The sequence below is a fragment of the Pseudophryne corroboree genome, chromosome 10, assembly GCF_028390025.1.
Source record: "Pseudophryne corroboree isolate aPseCor3 chromosome 10, aPseCor3.hap2, whole genome shotgun sequence".
Lineage (NCBI taxonomy): Eukaryota > Metazoa > Chordata > Amphibia > Anura > Myobatrachidae > Pseudophryne > Pseudophryne corroboree.
The window spans coordinates 114,102,591-114,123,180 of record NC_086453.1 but is presented as its reverse complement, the minus strand read 5'-3'; the positions used below and the strand labels follow the sequence as shown (position 1 = coordinate 114,123,180).

At 43.5% G+C, this 20,590-nt stretch overlaps 1 protein-coding gene across 1 annotated transcript in view; it reads right to left on the bottom strand.

The window, feature by feature from the left end:
• The window catches only part of LOC134965072 (sulfotransferase 2B1-like), a 159,948-nt gene that overhangs the window by 39,452 nt on the left and 99,906 nt on the right, over positions 1-20,590 (bottom strand). The gene's annotated exons all lie outside the window — the stretch shown is intronic.

Here is a 20,590-nt window from a genome sequence, read left to right as displayed (position 1 = left end):
ACGTCAAACCAGGAACGACAGGCACTGAACTGATCGCACTGGAAGAGTAAGTATCGAGCTACTCAGAAACTGCACAGAGAAGTCTTTTCGCAATATTGCGAATCTTTTGTTTGCAAATTTGATAAGCTAAGATTCACTCCCAGTAGGCGGCGGCTTAGCGTGTGCAAAGCTGCTAAAAGCAGCTTGCGAGCGAACAACTCGGAATGACCACCATTGTTCCAGGTCGAGGGACCCTCAATCAATAGCGGTGGATGCCCTGGTGACTCAGTGGGTGTTTCAGTCGGTCTATGTGTTCCCTCCACTTCCACTCATTCCGATGGTGATAAAGATCATAAGAAAAACAAAGGTTCAGGCAATCCTTATTGTTCCGGACTGGCCAAGAAGGGCTTGGTATTCAGATCTTCAGGAATTACTCATAGAAGATCTTTGGCCTCTTCCTCTACGAGAGGACCTGTTACAGCAAGGACCATGCATGTATCAAGACTTACCGCATCTGCGTTTGACGGCATGGCGGTTGAACGCCAAATCCTAGCCCGGAAGGGTATTCCCAGTAAATTCATTCCCACACTACTTCAGGCTAGAAAAGAAGTAATGGCAAAGCATTACCACCCTATTTGGAGGAAATATGTCTCTTGGTGGGAATCCAAGAAGGCTCCTACGGAAGAATTTCAGCTGGGGCATTTACTCCATTTTTTGCAAGCAGGTGTGGATGCGGGCCTAAAGTTAGGCTCCATTAAAGTACAAATTTCGGCCTTATCTATTTTCTTTCAGAAAGACTTGGCCTCCCTTCCAGAAGTTCAGACCTTCGTGAAGGGCATGCTGCACATCCAACCTCCCTTTGTGCACCCCGTGGCACCATGGGATCTTAATGTGGTGTTGCAGTTCCTGCAATCCCATTGGTTTGAACCTTTGCGTAAGGTTGAGTTGAAATTCCTTACTTGGAAAGTAGTCATGCTGTTGGCCTTGGCATCCGCAAGGCGGGTGTCTGAATTGGCGGCTTTGTCTCACAAAATCCCCTATTTAGTCTTCCATGCAGATAGAGCGGAGTTGAGAACCCGTCAGCAATTTCTGCCAAAAGTGGTTTCATCATTTCACGTAAACCAGCCTATTGTGGTGCCAGTGGCTATTGACGCCTTGGCGGAATCGAAGTATTTCAATGTGGTCAGAGCTTTGAAAATCTATGTCGCCAGAACAACTCAGATTAGGAAAACAGAGGCTCTGTTTGTCCTGTGGGCTCCCAACAAGATTGGGGCTCCTGCTTCCAAGCAGACTATTGCACGCTGGATCTGTACTACGATTCCGCAGGCTCATTCTACGGCAGGATTGCCGTTACCGAAATCGGTGTAGGCCCATTCTACCAGAAAGGTGGGCTCATCCTGGGCGGCTGTCCGAGGGGTCTCGGCATTACAGCTTTGCCAAGCTGCTACTTGGTCGGGATCAAACACCTTTGCAAAGTTTTACAAGTTTGATACCCTGGCTGAGGAGGACCTGTTTGGTCAATCGGTGCTGCAGAGTCATCCACACTATCCCGCCCGTGCTAGAGCTTTGTTCTTAAAGCATCCCCAGCATCCTCTAGGATGTATGAGAAAATAGGATTTTAATACCTACCAGAAAATCCTTTTCTCTTAGTCTGTAGAGGATGCTGGGCGCTCGTCCCTGTGCGGACACTATCTGCAGTACTTGTTTTCTAGTTATTGCTTGTGTTACACAAAGGTTGTGTTTCAGTTATGGTCAGCCTGTTGCTAGTTTTGTTTATGCCATTGACTGGACTTTTTTGCTAATGCCATGTTGTACGGCGTGTTTGTGGTGTGAGCTGGTGTGTATCTCACCCTTAGTTTAACAATAAATCCTTTCCCTCGAAATGTCCGTCTCCCTGGGCACAGTTCCTATAACTGGAGTCTCGAGGAGGGGCATAGAGGGAGGAGCCAGTTCACACCCATTTAAAGTCTTAAAGTGCCCATGTCTCCTGTGGATCCCATCTATACCCCATGGTTCTTGAAGCATCCCCAGCATCCTCTATGGACTAAAAGAAAAGGATTTACCGGTAGGTATTAAAATCCTAATATATATATATATATTAGCAATGATGCCCGGCACTCTAGCTCTGCTGTATGTATATGATGTAATGCCTTCTTCCTCAAGGGATATGATACCCAGTATGCAAAAGGAAAGGTTGATCAGGCGGCATTCAGCAGACTTAGGTCAGAAGATTCAAACTGACATGACGTTTATTGACACATAGCCATATATATGTAAACAGAGACGGATGGCGGCAATCACTCAGGACTTAGTATAGGAATGAAAACTGCAGAGACCAGCTGCTGGTCTCTGCAGTTTTCATTCCTATACTAAGTCCTGAGCGAGTGCTGCCATCCGTCGCTGTTTGCTATTTCTGTCATAAGGTAATCGGAGGGCACCCAGCAATTAGTTTGGAGGCATTGAGTGCCGAACATTATTGACATATACATATCTATCTATCTATCTATCTATCTATCTATCTATCTATCTATCTATCTTGAGGATGGAAATGGATAATCATATCATGTGTGGGATCATATTGTTCGGGGTCACATAAGCAGTAATCCGGTGGGTATGAGGATAATGTCGCATATTGCAGCAATAAGTTATTAGTAATACCAGATTTATGTATGATTAATGTGGTGGGTTTAACTGGTCATGGGGCGGGAACACAGATGTAAACAACAGTAATCACATCTCAAGACTTAGCCATCACCCACCGCTTGAGCTGACCAATGATCCCCAGTGCATAGGATATGTCCCACCCCCGAACCAATGGAAGAAGAGCACACAGTTTCTATTGTTTCATGCTTTGGAATATTGTATAAAAGCCATGCCTCCTGGCCGGTCAGTCACATTCTCTGAAGGTCATCTATCTTGATTGACTGAGGACCGGGACCGGGTGGCGCTGGCAAAACAAACGTATGTATCATTGATTGTAGCCTGTATCTCGTATGTAATTGTATTATTGTTGTAACCCCCTGTTTAATAAATAACTGTTGGTGTTGTGTTCCTTTCCTGCTAGTGGTTATAAAGTGCATTCTGCCTCACGTGTAGCTACTCCGTGCTTACAGCGTGACGCATGCTTATGCAACAAGTATGCTTCTTTTAGGGGTTACACACACACGCTTAGCGGTCGCAGTGGCCTGCACAAATATAAGTTAAAGGTATTGCTTTTTCTTCCTGTAAGGTAATCAACATTAACAATTGGGGTCTCAGTCCGGTTTTTCACACACTCATAGACTTGCAGGCCATAAAACAGACTTTGATCTCACAACAAAGGGTGGAGAGGCATCTTTAGGTAAACCTTTTTCTGGTTGCTTGGGTGTTTTAAAACCCTCTTTTGTGTTGTTAGATCACGTCTGTACTGCATTCTTAAGAGGTGCTGATGTAACCCGGAGGACACAGGAAAAAAGCTATTTAAAAGCTGTGTAAAATTTTTGGCGCAAAAAAGCGTACGCAAAGCATACCGATACTTTGCAACTCTCTCACATATTGTTGCCATAGTTTATTACAGTCATTATAGATCTGTGTGAAATCTGATACATTTGTTTGCTATATAAATATTTGAAATAGTGTGTTAAGGGTGTAATTGTAAAACACAAAATGCAGTTCCAGCCTGGTCGTTTAGGTTTGAATGGAAAAAATTGTGTGTTCTGTTTGTGAGCGATAGTAGTTTTTATTGCTCACATTTATAGAGATTGTGTGGTTTATTGAGTTGCGAAAGCACGTTTGACACGTGGTACGGACAAAGTACAGGAGCTTGCACGTGGCGCAGGATCACACACGTGGCGTAAAGGCATGCACGGTCGCGTGTTTACTCAAGGTTGCGTAGGATTGCGGGCCCAAAGTAAAACCATGCGATAGTATTTCAATTAAAGGCGGGATAGTATACATTTAATACACCTAGCACATAACTATCCGATTTCAAAGCAGATTACAGTAATATTTTGTTTAAACTGTACTACCCCTGGGGTAAAGTAGCCGGTCAAAGGGAGTGATATTTTCTGTGCAGAAAAGAAAAACAAGGTGTAACTGAGTGAGTGAAAGTAAGAGTGAGTGGAGCTGAACCCCGGAAATTCGGGTCCCGTAGAGGCCTGGCGGCGTAAGGTTTGCTACCTTACGTGAACATAAAGAGAGAAATCCGCAAGTCGTGAGGAGACTTGCACAGGAGCGTGATCGGGAATTGTGAATTGTGAATATAGAAATGTGAACTGAAGTAAAGGTTTTTTTTGTTATGCTCTGGCTGAGGAGCGCAGCTTGTGAATTCGACTCCCGCGATTGTAGGGCATATAGATAACTAGTATCTATAGGCTGTGCGATTGAACCGCACGTCAGGGTGTTCTACACAGCACAACGTGATATTATTGTGTCATATGCACTGCGGGGAGCACATGCAAACGTGATTGTGTAAACAAGGGGTTTTTCACTTTACAGGAAATATCCCTGGTGGGCTTCCACTGGAAATGGGGATCGATAGTCTGTTTCTCTCCCTACAAAAAATTCCAGTGGAAAGATACCGAAAATGAATTTTTCGCTGCCTCTCTCAGGAAAATATTCCAACAGAGCCTCCACCGAAAGAAATTGCGGTGCTGTAAGGTCTTATAGGAGCCTTGGTTGGGTACATTGCGATCCACTATCGACAGTGTATCGTTGTACTGGCCAACTTGGGCGAGAGCGGGTGAAGAGCGCTCGGAGGACTTTCACCGTCTGCTTGCATAGTGTATTTTGGTGGTGTTTGTGGGAAAGGACCCACAATGGGAGCCAGGTGCTCAAGTGAGAGATGTACAGCAGCGAGGGTTCAGGCTGGAGACCCTGGGGGTCAGCAAGGTTTATTATGTGTGGGAAATATGGTCCACACGCGGAGGCTTATTGCAATAAATGGGTATGTATGACTGCTGAATATAGGGCATCATTCCCTAGGGTGGGTAGCTTTGAACCAGAGGTACTGCAGAATGTAGGTATTAGAATATGTCTGATCAAATCTAGAAAACAAAGGATCAGACATAACGACTGTTTAAATCTGTGGCAGCAAGAGGGGGAGGTGCAAAGGGAACTGACTCGCACTGTAAGTTCCAAACCTGGCAGGAATGTGAGTACGAGCACACCATTACCGACACAGGTCGAAGGGGAGAAAATGGCTATAATCAATGGTGCATTGGCAAATGATGGGGATAGTCATGTAGAATGTATTAACCCTAACCCACGTATATGGGTGGTCATTCCGAGTTGTTCGCTCGCAAGCTGCTTTTAGCAGCTTTGCACACGCTAAGCCGCCGCCTACTGGGAGTGAATCTTAGCTTATCAAAATTGCAAACGAAAGATTAGCAGAATTGCGAATAGACATTTCTTAGCAGTTTCTGAGTAGCTTCAAACTTACTCGGCATCTGCGATCAGTTCAGTGCTTGTCGTTCCTGGTTTGACGTCATAAACACACCCAGCGTTCGCCCAGACACTCCTCCGTTTCTCCAGCCACTCCCGCGTTTTTCCCAGAAACGGTAGCGTTTCTTCACACACTCCCGATACAAATTACAGGGAGGTAGCTGTCTCTGTGCTAATGGACGGGCTCAATAAGGCATTGAAGGTCAGGGTGCAGACTTCTTTGCCTAATTGGAGAGGGGTCACAGTAGCTAATCTTAGAGAGTGCGCTATTGAACATCACAAGACTATTGCTAGGCGCAGAGAACAACAGGAGGATAGGTTGAGGATGGTAAGTATACAGGCACATACAGGAAAGTCCCATCAGCCCAAACCCCAGATCCCTGATGGTAAGTCAAGGTCAATAATATGTTATATTTGTAGAAAGAAAGGGCATTTTGCCAGGGATTGTAGGAGTAATGGGACACATAGTTAATATAGATACCCTAGACAAAGAACACAAGCCATGGTATTAAACACATAGACGGGACCAAGGGACATATAGTAAGGATTCAAAAGCCATATAGAAAACACGGATTAGGCTAATGGGAAGAACAAAAGAAGTGCAACATTACCATTTGGAAAAAAAAAACTGCTGAAATTACGATTGGGCCCCTACGATGCTAAACCCTTTCCTTTCCTTCTTTTTCCTAAATGGCCCCTGACTAACGTAACAGAAACGTTGTTAAATATGATATACATATATTGTGCTCCTGCTCAGGAAGTACAAGGTATGTTAGATACCCCCAAAGACTAATGTTGCATTACACTGTTCTAGATTCATGTCCATCACAAGTAGAGGAAATTATCTCACAGATACCGGGTTCCCTATGAACTTAGGATGGACAGGACACTGGATTGATGGCTGGGATAGTCCCAGTAGAGATACAACACACACAGAATTTTTTTTAAGGGGAGTAGACCAAGGAGAGATTCATTCCCCGTAGTGCCCAATCCAGTTGTCAAATTTTATAAAATCTTCTTTACCTCTACAAACGTATCTGTTACCAACCTCTATGTCATTGTTCTTCACAGTTTCCTCTCCATCTTCTACGTTCACCTACAGGAGGGTGCAATACATGGACCCGATTACAGTTCAAACACCACATGCCTAACTGGTCCTTCAGAGTTCTGCCCAAACCCAGTATATCTCACCAGCACAATGACACCAGTATTACTGCAGTGTATCTGGTCATGCACAAAGGGTGGAGAATGAGAATACTGGTGAAAGGGAAACTGTGTACAGACACTGATATGCATGATGGTATGACGACCTGATGGTAAATGCAAACCTGAAATTTTCTTTCTTTTTTTATTTATTATTCCCCTCTTTTCTCTTTTCTAGAGATGGTTTTACTCCACACAACATTCAAAATATTAAAAATGTGTATTCCCTACAGGAAAAGGCGGTCTGGAAGGCGAAGGGATATGGGCCCTCATTCCGAGTTGTTCGCTCGGTATTTTTCATCGCATCGCAGTGAAAATCCGCTTAGTACGCATGCGCAATGTTCGCACTGCGACTGCGCCAAGTAACTTTACTATGAAGAAAGTATTTTTACTCACGGCTTTTTCTTCGCTCCGGCGATCGTAATGTGATTGACAGGAAATGGGTGTTACTGGGCGGAAACACGGCGTTTCAGGGGCGTGTGGCTGAAAACGCTACCGTTTCCGGAAAAAACGCAGGAGTGGCCGGAGAAACGGTGGGAGTGCCTGGGCGAACGCTGGGTGTGTTTGTGACGTCAACCAGGAACGACAAGCACTGAAATGATCGCACAGGCAGAGTAAGTCTGGAGCTACTCTGAAACTGCTAAGTAGTTAGTAATCGCATTATTGCGAATACATCGGTCGCAATTTTAAGAAGCTAAGATTCACTCCCAGTAGGCGGCGGCTTAGCGTGTGTAACTCTGCTAAATTCGCCTTGCGACCGATCAACTCGGAATGAGGGCCATGGTCAGGAGTCCTCAGGACTTTGGACAGATGGACACGGTAAGCCAGTGGCCCCCAGAGCATATCTCCCAAGCCTAGCTGAGGCGGCACACGGTCTGAAGCATCTAGGTAAGGCAGGTATGTGCAAGCTGGTAAGAGCCTACTGGAGTGCACCAGGGTTCTCTTCTCATGCAGGTAAGAAAGCAATGACATGTCTTGCTTGAGGAAGAATATTGGTAAGGCAATACCAACCGAGCCATCCCATATCCCTCCTACAGATGGACCTTTTCAGGTAATACAAATTGACTTCATACAGTTGCCACCCTGAAGGAATTTAAAATATGTGTTAGTATATACTGATGTGTTTTCAAACTGGGTAGAAGCATTCCCCGCTGCCACAAATACTGCTGTGTTCACTGCAAAGAAAATTGTGCAGGAATTTGTGTGCAGATATGGTATCCCTAGAATGAAAGTGAGTACCCATTTTACAGGTGAAGTCTTTCAGGTCATGTGCAAACTGATGGGTATTAATAGCAAGCTGCATACTCCGTACCAGCCACAGGCAAGTGCGAAGGTGGAGAGAATGAACAGCACTATTAAGAATAAGCTGAGCAAAGTGATTACTAAAACTGTATAGTTGTGGCCAGAGGCCTTACCATTAGTGTTGTACAGCATCAGAACCACTCCCAGGTCACCGCTTAACTTATTACTCTTCAAAGTTCTTTTTGGTCGACAACCCCATGTAATGATAGACCCCCAGGATGATTTGAAGTGCAATAACAAAATAACTGTGCAGTATTTGGTTAGGATGAGCCAGCAACTGAGAAATCAACAAAGGAATCTAAAGCTGGTGATCCCTGACCTACTGAGCAGTAATTGTCATGACATTGAGCCTGGGGATTATGTGATGATTCGAATTTTTTTACACTCAGGTTGCCTCATAGACAGGTTGGAAGGACCGTATCAAGTTTGGTTGACCAGCATGACAGCACTAAAGGTCGCCGAGAGAGAGACTTGGGTCCACTCGTCCCACTGCAAGAAGGTTTCTGACCCCGGAGAAAATTTGTGATAAAGAGCAAGGTGAAGAGAACCTCGTATCACTAGAGAATTTGTTCCGGGAAAGCTGAAAGGCAGGACTGTTGAACAGCACCTGAGTGCGGAGAACAACAAAATCAAAGACGGTTGTCGTACCATTTTTCTTTTCTTTTTTTCACACGCCCCCACTGCATTTTTCCTTTTAGTTCCCTAGTTATTTTTCTTTTTGCTCCTTAACGAGACTGTGTTTCGGGTTTTTCTGGTGACTCTGTTTTTGATCAGGACAATCTGTTTTTGTGAGGGTCCCAGAGACGTCGAGCAAGGATCTCGAATGGGTTCTGATGGCGAGTATGGATTTGTAGGATTTCAGGAGCAGCACATCACTCTAGTAAAGGCTGGTATCAGTAAGCGATCTGGTAGTCATGGACCCCGGAGGCACTGTGAAGGGTTATTGTCTGACGAATATTGTATATGTAGAAATTGCGAGAACATAGTAGAAGATGGGTGCATCCCGGGATGTCAGTCAAACAGTAATATTAACATTGGCCAACATCCGTTGAGTGATTATCACTCATTAGTGGGTAAGGTCTTAAACCAAACAGAAGGTTGGGTGTGCTCACAGGTATCTCAAAGACAGAGTAAGTCAGGATTAGTGCCATACCCTTTAGCGATAGATGAGGTACTCGAATTATGGGGTGGGAGACCGGTGGACAAGAAATTCAATATATCTAGGCCCCCTAGCTTGAATCTCCACCAGTACCACGTAGATAGATCACTGTTGTGTTTTAATGTTTCCAATTTCCGAAAACCAGAAAATTGGGAAGTGATGTGGAATAACCAGACAATGACCTTTTCACACAGAGCTGATAAGATACCTATCAACTCTGAACTGGTACGCAAGATAGCCACCAGTGGGAAGTATTTTCGGCATAGGTATACACGTGGGATCAAAACCATGTGGGCTGGGAAAGTGTCGCAGGGGTATTGTGCCCATATCATCCAGACCGATACTTGTTCTGAGCAAATGAGAGAACTAGGGAATGGTTTCTTTATCAGGAAGATATGCGATATGGTGTTACATTTTGTCCCTTATGTTCTCCCAGATGATGCATATTTCATATGTGGGAAGAAAGCGTACAAGTGGCTTACTCTGAGCTCTGAAGGGTTGTGCTATATTGGGAGAGTACTACCAGAGGTCATTACCATAATGCACGATAAAATGAAGACATTCACTGCAACACTCAGACTCCTTATACTCATACCCATTATGAACACATCATCAAGAGACACCTCATAGATAGGACAGAGCACGCAGCCTCTAATTTGATCCATGAATCCACTGGGATTCAGTTCCTTCTCACATTAGACATCACCCGTACTGCCAGAGGAACTATAAACTATAGGTATATCCATGCGCTAGCAAACTTGATAGACAATATCACTGAGATGTATGATGACACCTTCAGGTATACGGGCAGGGAGTAACAAGCCTACAAGATGGAGCTGATCCATCACAGAATGGTCCTTAATTATGTTACGGCTGTGACAGGTGGGTACTGTGTTACTCTAGGAACTCAATATGGTGTGAAGTGCTGTATGTATATTACGAATAGCACTGACGACCCCACGGAGATCATCGATCAGAAGATGGACAAGACCCTGCAGTTGAAGTGGGAGTTCAGGAGGAAACACAACCTAACCTTGACGGCTGTGGGTAATGAATTGACCGGCTGGGCCTCATGGTTGAACCCACTCAAATGGTTTTCTGGATTAGGAGAGTGGGCGCAGAATGTAATTGCAAGTATAGGAAAGTTTCTCCTTTGTATCCTGGGTGTCGTCATAATTATTGGTCTGATATTCAGGTGTATTCGAATTCTGAAGCGGCGCAAGTACAGCACAAATTTAATGAGTCTAAGGAGCGAGGGCATTGTTACAGCAGAAGATTATTTTATGACCCATCTGCTGAAACAGTGTTATGATAAGGATTGCAAATGAATTTCATGGCCTGTTTCCTTCACCATTTCTCTCTGTTTCCTCCTCTACCCAGAAACAGCCAACTGGAAAAGATGTCAACCCTACCCAATTTTATGTGAATGTATTTTCTTTATATATATATATATATATATATATATATATATATATATATATATAGTGTAGTAATCCCGGCACTCCCTCTCCAAATAGTAATATGCTGCGGTGCCCTCCTAGAGAAACAAAACTGATCCTCAATATACTGGATAGAGACAGGCGGCACTCAAGCAGACTAAGAAGGAATGAAAAGAGCGGTCCGTAGTTAGGCCCTGAGGATGGGGAGTTCCCCGAAACAAGTCTGCTTGAGTGCCGCCTGTCTCTATCCAATATATATATATATATATATATATATATATATATATATATATATGTGTCTCACCCTCATCTCTGCAACCTCCATTTAATGGCACACATAGTCGACAGGTGTTATCCACATATAGTAGCATTCACATATGTTTCCCTGCCATGTATCATCAGATAAATGTGCTCCCCATTTGTTGGTATAAGAAGCTGGAAAGCTGAGGGATACTGGCCTTGCCTAAAAAAAAGCTCAGTAGTGTTTGTTTGCCAATTTATAGACCCTTAATACGGGATAAGAAGGAGTTAATGTATACTTCGCAATACCTCGAAGCTTACTTAGAACATATATGGCACGATAATACATGCCCCTCAGACATTAATTCATACATACATGCTTTTTCCTATCTCACTAGGCTATACATTTCACATGTACAACTCTCCCCCAGTCATCCGAACTTTGTATATAATGTATAGATAATATTTTCAGTTTATTAGTTATGTGTGGCAGTTATTATTGACTGCCAAAGGGTGGACTGTCAAAGTCGAAAATATTATAGGCACACTCAACACGTACAAACACCACACAGATGGCCTCCATGCGGGTGCTTGTTCTGCCGTGCGTACACATACTCGCAAGCTACGTATAATTGCTCACGCGGCCTTGCATGTTAGCAAGTGGTATTCGCACAGAAAAGCCACAAAAGCCATACTCAATATTTTATTCATATAGTGCATAACTCACACACAGTCTGTACATCCTTCAATAGCAAGTCTGTGCACACACAAACTAATCAAACCACTCATACGCATAGAAAGGCGATTCACAAACAGTGTCTTGAATGTATCAGACTGTCTTGTTTACGCAAAGCTTTGTAATCATGGAACATGGACCCTGACTCTATGGGAAAGGTAAATACCATTGTTTGCCCCCCATTGTTCTAGTGTTGTCCAGTATCTGTTGAAGACAGCAGATACTGGACTGTCATTGTTTTACTAGAAGCCAGGACAAACAAGAAGACAATATCCTGCACAAAACACAAGCCAGAAACCTTGCTTGTACAATAACTTGAAAAAACTCGACTAACAACTTACAGAAGCATATACCAGACATATATATATCAGAGGTATAACATTTATAGTCTAAACTCATGGTAATATATATATTATGGCGGTGGCGTGGTAATATTAAATCGGACTGATTACATAAATGAAATCAATCGCCAACTAGCTGATACACAATGCTACAAACAGTTGCGTTTTGATCCCACCAACAATTTTAAACGTGAGGTAGACTCCATCATTGACATTGGTTTGTCCAATCAATGGATTGACGAACAAACGGCTAAATTTCTTACTCAAGACTTTCCTCGTATTCCTTTGATTTATGTTTTGCCAAAAGTTCACAAATGTCTGGTCAAACCCCCTGGAAGACCAATCATATCTTCCAGGGGATCTCTGTGTCAGACATTATCTCAATTTGTAGACTTTTTTCTACAGCCGGTAGTGCAATCCACTCCATACTTTATCAAAGACACTTCAGATTTCTTACTGAAATTAAATGCGGTTTTAATACTCATATATTAAAATGGCTTATCTGTCCATTCAAGGAAGTCAAGGGTGAGTTGTAAGTCCCGGTCCCGACGCGTTTCGTCCTGTAGCATAGGACTTCATCAAGGGGATCCCCCTGATGAAGTCCTATGCTACAGGACGAAACGCGTATAAGCCATTTTAATCTATTTATTTTGTACGTATGCTACCTGCATTTGCTTCAGGACATTTGTTTACGTGTTAATAGGATTGGGCTGCTGCTCACCTTGCGATTTTAATATGTGGACAGATAAGCTGTTTATTCATTTTTATCTTGTACGTGTGTTACCTACATTGGCTTCAAGATTTATTATATTAAAAATTATTGTTTATGTTTTACAATTATGTCTAGCTCTTACATATTGGAACTGGAATTGCTCATCCAGTTCTTTTATTTATATTGGGACTAGCAAGGCCCCTAAATTTTGGAGCATTGTATACCATTTAAACAGTACACACTAGGCGTCTCTGCTGCTCCCTGCTCTATCGCCTGTACCGCTGTACCCACAGCACACATCCCGCACTGGGCCTGGAGGAGTGAGAGCTGGAGGTGAGGGGGTTATTAAACATTATTAAACACCATTAAACATCTTTAAAGCCGCGCAACCGCACTTCCGGTGCTGCGCTGGCAAAGATCACCCACGGACGGCAGTGATTCTTCCCTGCACCTCTCTCCCCCTTGGAGTGTTATTTACTTCAACAGAGTGAGGTGGAAGGGAGCTACAGGAGTGAGGGAGCCTGCAGGTTTCATACTCATATGTGCAATATTCCTTATCTGTGGCCACAGGAACACCACGGAGCTTCCATACACTACCCCCCCCTCGCCCTTTACTGATTATACCTGGGCCCTGAATTGCATCATACTGAAACCGGTAACTCTGGCTGCTGCCATCGCTGACCACAGGATAAGATGCTATTTATGCGGTCCGCTGCCACGAAGTGAATTACATCTTTCACCCCCCCCTCCCCATCGCCACATGTGTGGGAGGTGAGTGAGATTTACTCAATACCTACTAATTTGTTTCCAGTTGGCGTGCTTACGCGGTGATACCGCAGGCCGGATTGCCGTTGTAATTAACATACTACGTTACCGCTGCTATCTATCACGCCCTCAAAGTCTCGCTGCTACCATATATATTGGCGATAGCAACTTTCTACCTGGTAGACACAAGTGCATGTTTCGGTCTACTCGGTGTACTACACCCGCTCTCCGATCACCAGTAATGGAGACATTTCACAGCGCTATGTGAATTTACACCATCCGCAACTGTGATGTAGATATTTCCCTATCCTTATAACCAACGGCATATCATATCATCTATCCGACCCTCATGAGCTCATAATTACTATTATGGACAAATACTTAAGATCTTCTACACCAAAACCCCAAAGATACAGGAGTGGCGATAAACGCGGTGAACCAAGCACCATCTCTCCGCCACTGTCCTCCCAGCCTGTCAGTCTAGACAGCACAATTGAATCATCGCCTACCATGGCCCCAAAGGCGCCCCCCGCTCCTCCTTCCTATTCGGATATAGTGAAAGCAATTAAAGAAACTGTGGAACCTTTACTACAAGCTCAGGCAGACAAATTTATGACTGCAGTATCGGACCTAAAATCAGAGCTCGGCTCTATGTCCCGCAGAATCTCGGTAAATGAAAATAGGATTGGAGTTAACTTTAAAGAAATTGAAGACCTTAAAGAGCAAGTCGTCTCTCTAACAACTACACGCCAACATATGATGATGAAGATGGATGACCTAGAAAACCGTTTTATACGTAACAATCTGCGTATTGTGGGTCTTAAAGAAACATTGAGAGGCCCTGATCTTCTGAAATTCCTCCTCTCCGATTTACCAGACCTTCTGGGTATCCCCGAAGAACTCTCATCGTTGGAAATTGAACGAGCTCATAGACTGGGGCCCCCACGTGATTCTAACCAATCTAGACCCCGTCCGGTCATCTTCAAGTGCTTAAACTTCAGACAAAAAGAACTGATATGGTCTGCGGCCCGAAGCAAAGGACCACTCCAATGGGAAGGACAATGGCTGTTTCTCTTTCAGGATTACTCCGCGGAAGTCTCTAGAGCCAGGAGAGAAATGTCCCCAATGTGCTCTCACCTAGTGAAAAATGGTATCCGATTTGCTCTTCTCTACCCAGCACGGCTGCGTATCTTCACCCCACAGGGTCCGAAAGATTTCACTTCGGTGGACTCGGCTAAGGGCTTTATGATGGAGCTGGGTAAAACCACGCGGTCGCCTTTGACCTCACCACCATCCTCTCCAAACAAGGCGGTGGACATTGACTGAAACCTGATGCCGGGACTTAATCCATGTTCTTATACTGCTTGATATAGTTGCTAATTCTAATATATTGTGAGGTAATTTAGGTTTAACTCCTATTATGACCATTTAGAAAAGCACTTTTTTTTTTTTTTTTTTTTATATATGGGCCATTGGGATATTTCCTTGAAGTTATTATTCTCATATTGCCTGTTGGTTATTTAGTTATTTCTACTGTTCTACATTACAGCGGGTTCACACTGAAAGTTTATACCGATGTATGCTGGTGTAGACGCTCTTATATGTTATCTTTATCTTCATTTTTGTCTCCACCTCTTTCTCTTCATTCTAACCTCTCTTACTGTCCTCTCCGTTACTTCTTATTTACAGATGCTTAGCCGGTTGGGGCGGGGATTATATATTCTAATGATGCTCTGGACTACTTGTATAATGATATTTCTTATCACAAGACCTCTTACTATCCTTCTATATTCCTCTGATGATGTCATAAATGTCACAACTTAATATAATATCGTGGAATGTTAGGGGTATTAACTCTCCTATCAAACGGAGACGCATCCTTACCTATTTAAATAAGATAAAGGCTGATGTCACTATGCTTCAAGAGACACATCTGACCCCTCCCGAACATGCTAAACTTACCATGCTTAGACAAGAGGTTGTAGCATCTTCTTCATTCTCTTCTAAAGCAAGGGGGGTCGTTATCCTTATCCGTAAGGGGGTGGTGTTTGATATACATCATCAGATTATCGACCCTCTAGGCAGATACATTGTCCTAGATATCACCTTAGCAGGCACCAGATTAACCTTGTGCAATATCTATGCCCCGGCTGTGTATGATAAGTCATTCTATCTGGAGATAACGAATATTCTCCGCCCATATTCGCATGCCTCTCTTATCCTTGGAGGTGATATGAATATGGTGTCCTCTTTGGTTTTGGACAGGAAGGGTGCCTCGTCTCAGAGGACCCGACTACCCAAGATCAACCTAGATTATGTGTCTACACAGCTGGGACTGATTGATGTGTGGCGCCTCCATAACCCTGTAGAATTAGAATACACTTACTACTCTTCATCCCATAATTCCTTCTCACGTATAGATTACTTCCTTGTCTCCACCGATCTGTCACCCAGGATCACTGACACAGCTATTAACCCTATAACTATCTCAGACCATGCCCCCATTTCACTTGTGCTCCAGGGTAGGTTCACGCTGGGTACTAATGCACACTGGAGGTTCCCTGCCAAGATGGCGGCTTCTCCAGATTTTAAAACTATGTTGATGAATTCCTGGGACTCCTATGCTCTCAACAACTCTGACCATACGTCTGACCCGGCCTTATTTTGGCAGACTGCTAAAGCTGTTTTACGAGGAGATATAATTGCATACATGACAAAATATAGACGAGACCAAGAAGCAACATATAGGGCAGCACAATCTGCACTCACTTCCTCATTTCAAAACTTTAAATCCTCACCTACGTTAGCTAACAAGCAGAAATACAGAGACGCTAAGACCCAATTTGATCACACCCTGACACATATGGATAATAGATTTCTTATGGCGGGTAAATATAAATTTTTTCAATATGGAGATAAACCGAGCCGAATGCTTTCCAACTTAATTAAATCCGACAAGGGACCCCAATACGTGACAGCTTTGAGGGATTCGACCTCAGCTGTGCAGACCGAGGGGAAGGCGATCACAGACATCTTCTACTCTTTTTTTAGTGATCTCTATTCACATAGTAACGTTGACCAATCTACCAAAACCTCCTTCTGGGACACATTACAATTACCTCAGATCTCCCCAGATCAATCAGATTCCCTTACGGCTCCTGTTACTATCACTGAAGTGACGGAGGCTATTAAAGCCCTTAAACAGCTGAAGACCCCAGGCCCTGATGGCTTATCTGGGGAATTCTTTAAATTACTCTCGCCTAAAATTGTAGACTCTCTAACAGCCTTTTTTAACTCTATTTTTTCCAACCTAACTATCCCACACCATTTTAACTCAGCCCTGATCCGGGTTCTACCCAAACCTGGCAAGGACCCACTTCTCCCGTCTTCTTACCGCCCTATCTCCTTACTTAATGTAGACTACAAATTATTTACTAAACTATTAGCAGACCGACTAAAATTTATCTTGCCTGAAATAATCCACAGTGATCAAACCGGTTTTATCTCAGGCAGGCACTCGGTGACCAACATCCGGAAAGTTCTAACAGTTTTACAATCCCAGAGGGAGGTGGAGGGGGGTGGCCCTGCTTTCCTATTATCATTGGATGCGGAAAAGGCATTTGACCTGGTGACATGGGACCACCTATTTGAGACACTCCGACGTTTCGGATTTTCAGACCAATTTGTGAACATCATACACACCATATACCGTAACGCATCTACACAAGTTTTCACAAATCGACATTTATCTCAACCCTTAACGATTCATAGGGGGACCAGACAGGGCTGCCCCTTATCCCCTTTACTCTTTGCGGCGGCATTAGAACCCCTGGCGGTAGCACTGAGACAATTGTCAGCTTTTTCGGGAATATCAGTAGGAAGGAAAGAAGTTAAACTTGGACTATTTGCAGATGATATGATCCTATTTGTCTCTAACCCCCGCACTTCGATACCTGCTATCTTTGATACCATACATTGTTTTAGCACTTTTGCTGGTTATCGCATAAATACCCATAAATCTGAACTACTCCCTCTGACTGACATAGCAGACCCTCTTCTCTACTCCGAATTCTCTTCTCAATTCACGCTGACCCCTACTAAACTGAAATACCTAGGTATCTATATTCCCTCGGAACTCTCCCGGCTATATATATTTAATTATACACCTATTATTCAACAAATTAAAACACGATTAGAATCCTGGAAGGATCTTAAACTCTCTCTGTTGGGCAGGATAGTGGTGATAAAAGCTATTATCTTCCCTAAACTGGCTTATCTGCTTCAAATGCTCCCTGTTACAATCACTAAGCAAGACGCCCTACTCTGCTCACAAATATTTTCAAAGTTTATTTGGAAAAATTCAAAACCATGTATGCCCGAAGCCCGCACCTATGTTAATAAACGAAAAGGCGGTCTGAGTATGCCCAATGTAACGATGTTCGCCAGATCAGCATTATTTAAGTTCGCCTCAGATTGGCTTCTACGGTCAGACATATTCACGAACCTAGAACTGGAAGAGGCACTGTTCTCTCCTTATTCCCCTGCAGCTTTACTTCACACGCCGAGATCTGGACTACCCCAAGAAGTTAAGACTAATATCTTATTCTGGGATACCTATAGGGCCTGGACCTCCATCCATAAACTATTTCGTACTGACCCATTTGAGTCACCATACATACCCTTATGGGGTAACCCCAATTTCCCCTCCTCTTTGGATAACTGTCACTTCTACACATGGAAATGTAAGGGGATATACACCATTAAAGATGTCTTTGATCCTGGTGGACAGATGCTCTCCTTTATGCAATTACGTGACAAATTTTCGTTACCCCACTCCAACTTTTTCATGTTTCTCCAAGCGCGTCATTATGTCAACTCTCTTCGTGACCCCTTAGGCAAAGGGGGCCCTAATCGAACAATTCTTGACACTCTCACGTTTTGCGGACAAAATCCCTTTAAAATTCGATATCTTTACAATGACCTAATTGAGGTGTCAGCCCCCTCTTGGTCCCCCCTCTCTGACTTCTGGCAGAAGGAGCTCCCAGAGATACCCGAGATGGGCGGGGTCTCTGCGAACACTGACCTCGTCCTTAAGGCTCTAAAATCCGCTACACTACAAGAAATACATTTAAGGACAGTAAATATATATATATATTTGTATGTATATATCCCCCTCCCAAAGACAACACTTCCGCCCGGGTGAGTCGGGCACATGCCCTAAATGCGGAGTAAATGGAGCATCCCTTGCACACAATCTCTGGTTATGTGGAAAAATTAAACGATTCTGGTGTAAGATTCTCCAGTATTTATCCCGACTACTCAAATTAACTCTCCCTGGAGTGGCGAGTCCGCTGTTGTTCGCTGACTTTTCGCCCTGGCTGGTACGATTTGATCTCACCCCGATGATCCCACTGCTAACTGTGATGGTTACGGTGGCAAAGCAGGTGATACTGAGACACTGGATATATAAAACTGCCCCAACGGTAGGAGAATGGGAATCCGCTTTACTAGACGTACTATTTTGTGAGAGACGAATGGCCACTTTCCAAATTGAAAATGGAGTTATACTTTTCCATAAAAAGTGGGGACCCTATATAGAGAATTTACCTACGGATAGACGTGAATGTATCTGGAGTGTATTCCGAGACACAACGTGGTACTGGACTAGTCGGATAGCGGGTAATATTACCTGATTTTCGGTACTTTAAAGAACAAAGCCCATGAGTTGACTCCACTTATAACACTGACTCTCCCAAGTTAGGGCACTACACACTACAGTGTTCGCCCCGAAACCATGATTCCACCTCCTTATCCAGATTATATATCAGACTAACTCCCCCCCCCCCCCCCCCCCCCCCCGGCAATATATACGCCACCTATCTATAGTATTTCTGTAATATTTCTTTCTCATTACTTTCTATCTCTGTCCTTTCCTTTCCTGTCTCTCCTTCTTCCTCACAGCTGCGATATTCAGACTACATATTAGGTAGGTTGCTTACTGTTGGAGATAGTGGTACACCCTGGTGAATCATACCCCCCTACTATTGTTGCTAGACAGCTGTGTTGATATTACTCTATGTGAAATGTTTTTAGTTTTCTTTCTCTTCTACTACAAAAAAACAAAAAAGCCGTACAGCCTTCAATTTTCTGTATTTTGTTCATTATTGAACTTGATTGTTTGTCACTGCTGACTATTACTGTAAATTGATTACTGCTAATTTATGTTGTGACTCTTTGGCTGTCTAATAAAGAAATTTATAAAAAAAAAAACAGTACACACTATGTTGGCTTTTATTTCTATTTTACATGTGTCAAAAGTGTCATCAGACTGAAGCAGTTTCCCAAGGAATCTAAGTCGATTCTTTATTAAATTTACACTTTGCACTTTTTCACATGGTGAATTGATTTTACAATTTTTAAACACCATTAGGCGCTCTTCTGCACTTCATTTTCTCTCTCTATATATATAAATATACCTCCAATATGTACGGCACTCAGAGACTGGCATAATAGATAAAGGTTTTATAGTCACGTCAAACGAACGTTTTCGGGGACACAGCCCCTTCCTCAGGACCACAGACAATAACAATGAAACAGGTACAAACATACACTTAAATACCGTTACCGCTACTCACCTGTCCTGTATTCACTCATCAAAGGACTCGGCGCCGGCTAGCTGCAGTGACGCGCTTCCTCCACAGACAGGAGCCGTTACCATGGTGTCCGCTGGAGTGCGTTCCACGCGGCCGGACTTCCTCCTTCCTGGTTCAGCGCGTCCTGCGCATGCTCTGCAAGCCGAGACCCAAGATGACAGAAATAGGGAAGGTGTTACAAAAACCACATACTAAAAACATATATTAGAAACAACTATAACATACAAATTACAAGTTAATGTAAAGCCATCTGAATGAAGAATCAAGAGCACATCAGTCAGCGCCTCTATGCAAATCACACGGGTCATAAAGTATTCCAATTTATTTTTTCGTTAAGACCCCTGGGATAGATGGTTCCCAATCGCATGATCCACTGGGATTCTTTGATTAAAAGATTTTTAGGTCTATTCCCTCTCCGCAAGGAGGAAGGAATATGGTCTATCATGAAATATTTTAAGGACGATAAAGGATGGCCCATCGCCCTAAAATGCTTAGCCACGGGTTGATCAATATCTCTACCTTCCAAAGTGAGACGAATGGCAGAGCGATGCGCCGCCATTCTTTCACTGAATTTACGGATAGTCTGCCCGATATAGTACAATCCACACGGACAGACTATCACATAAACTACACATGGAGT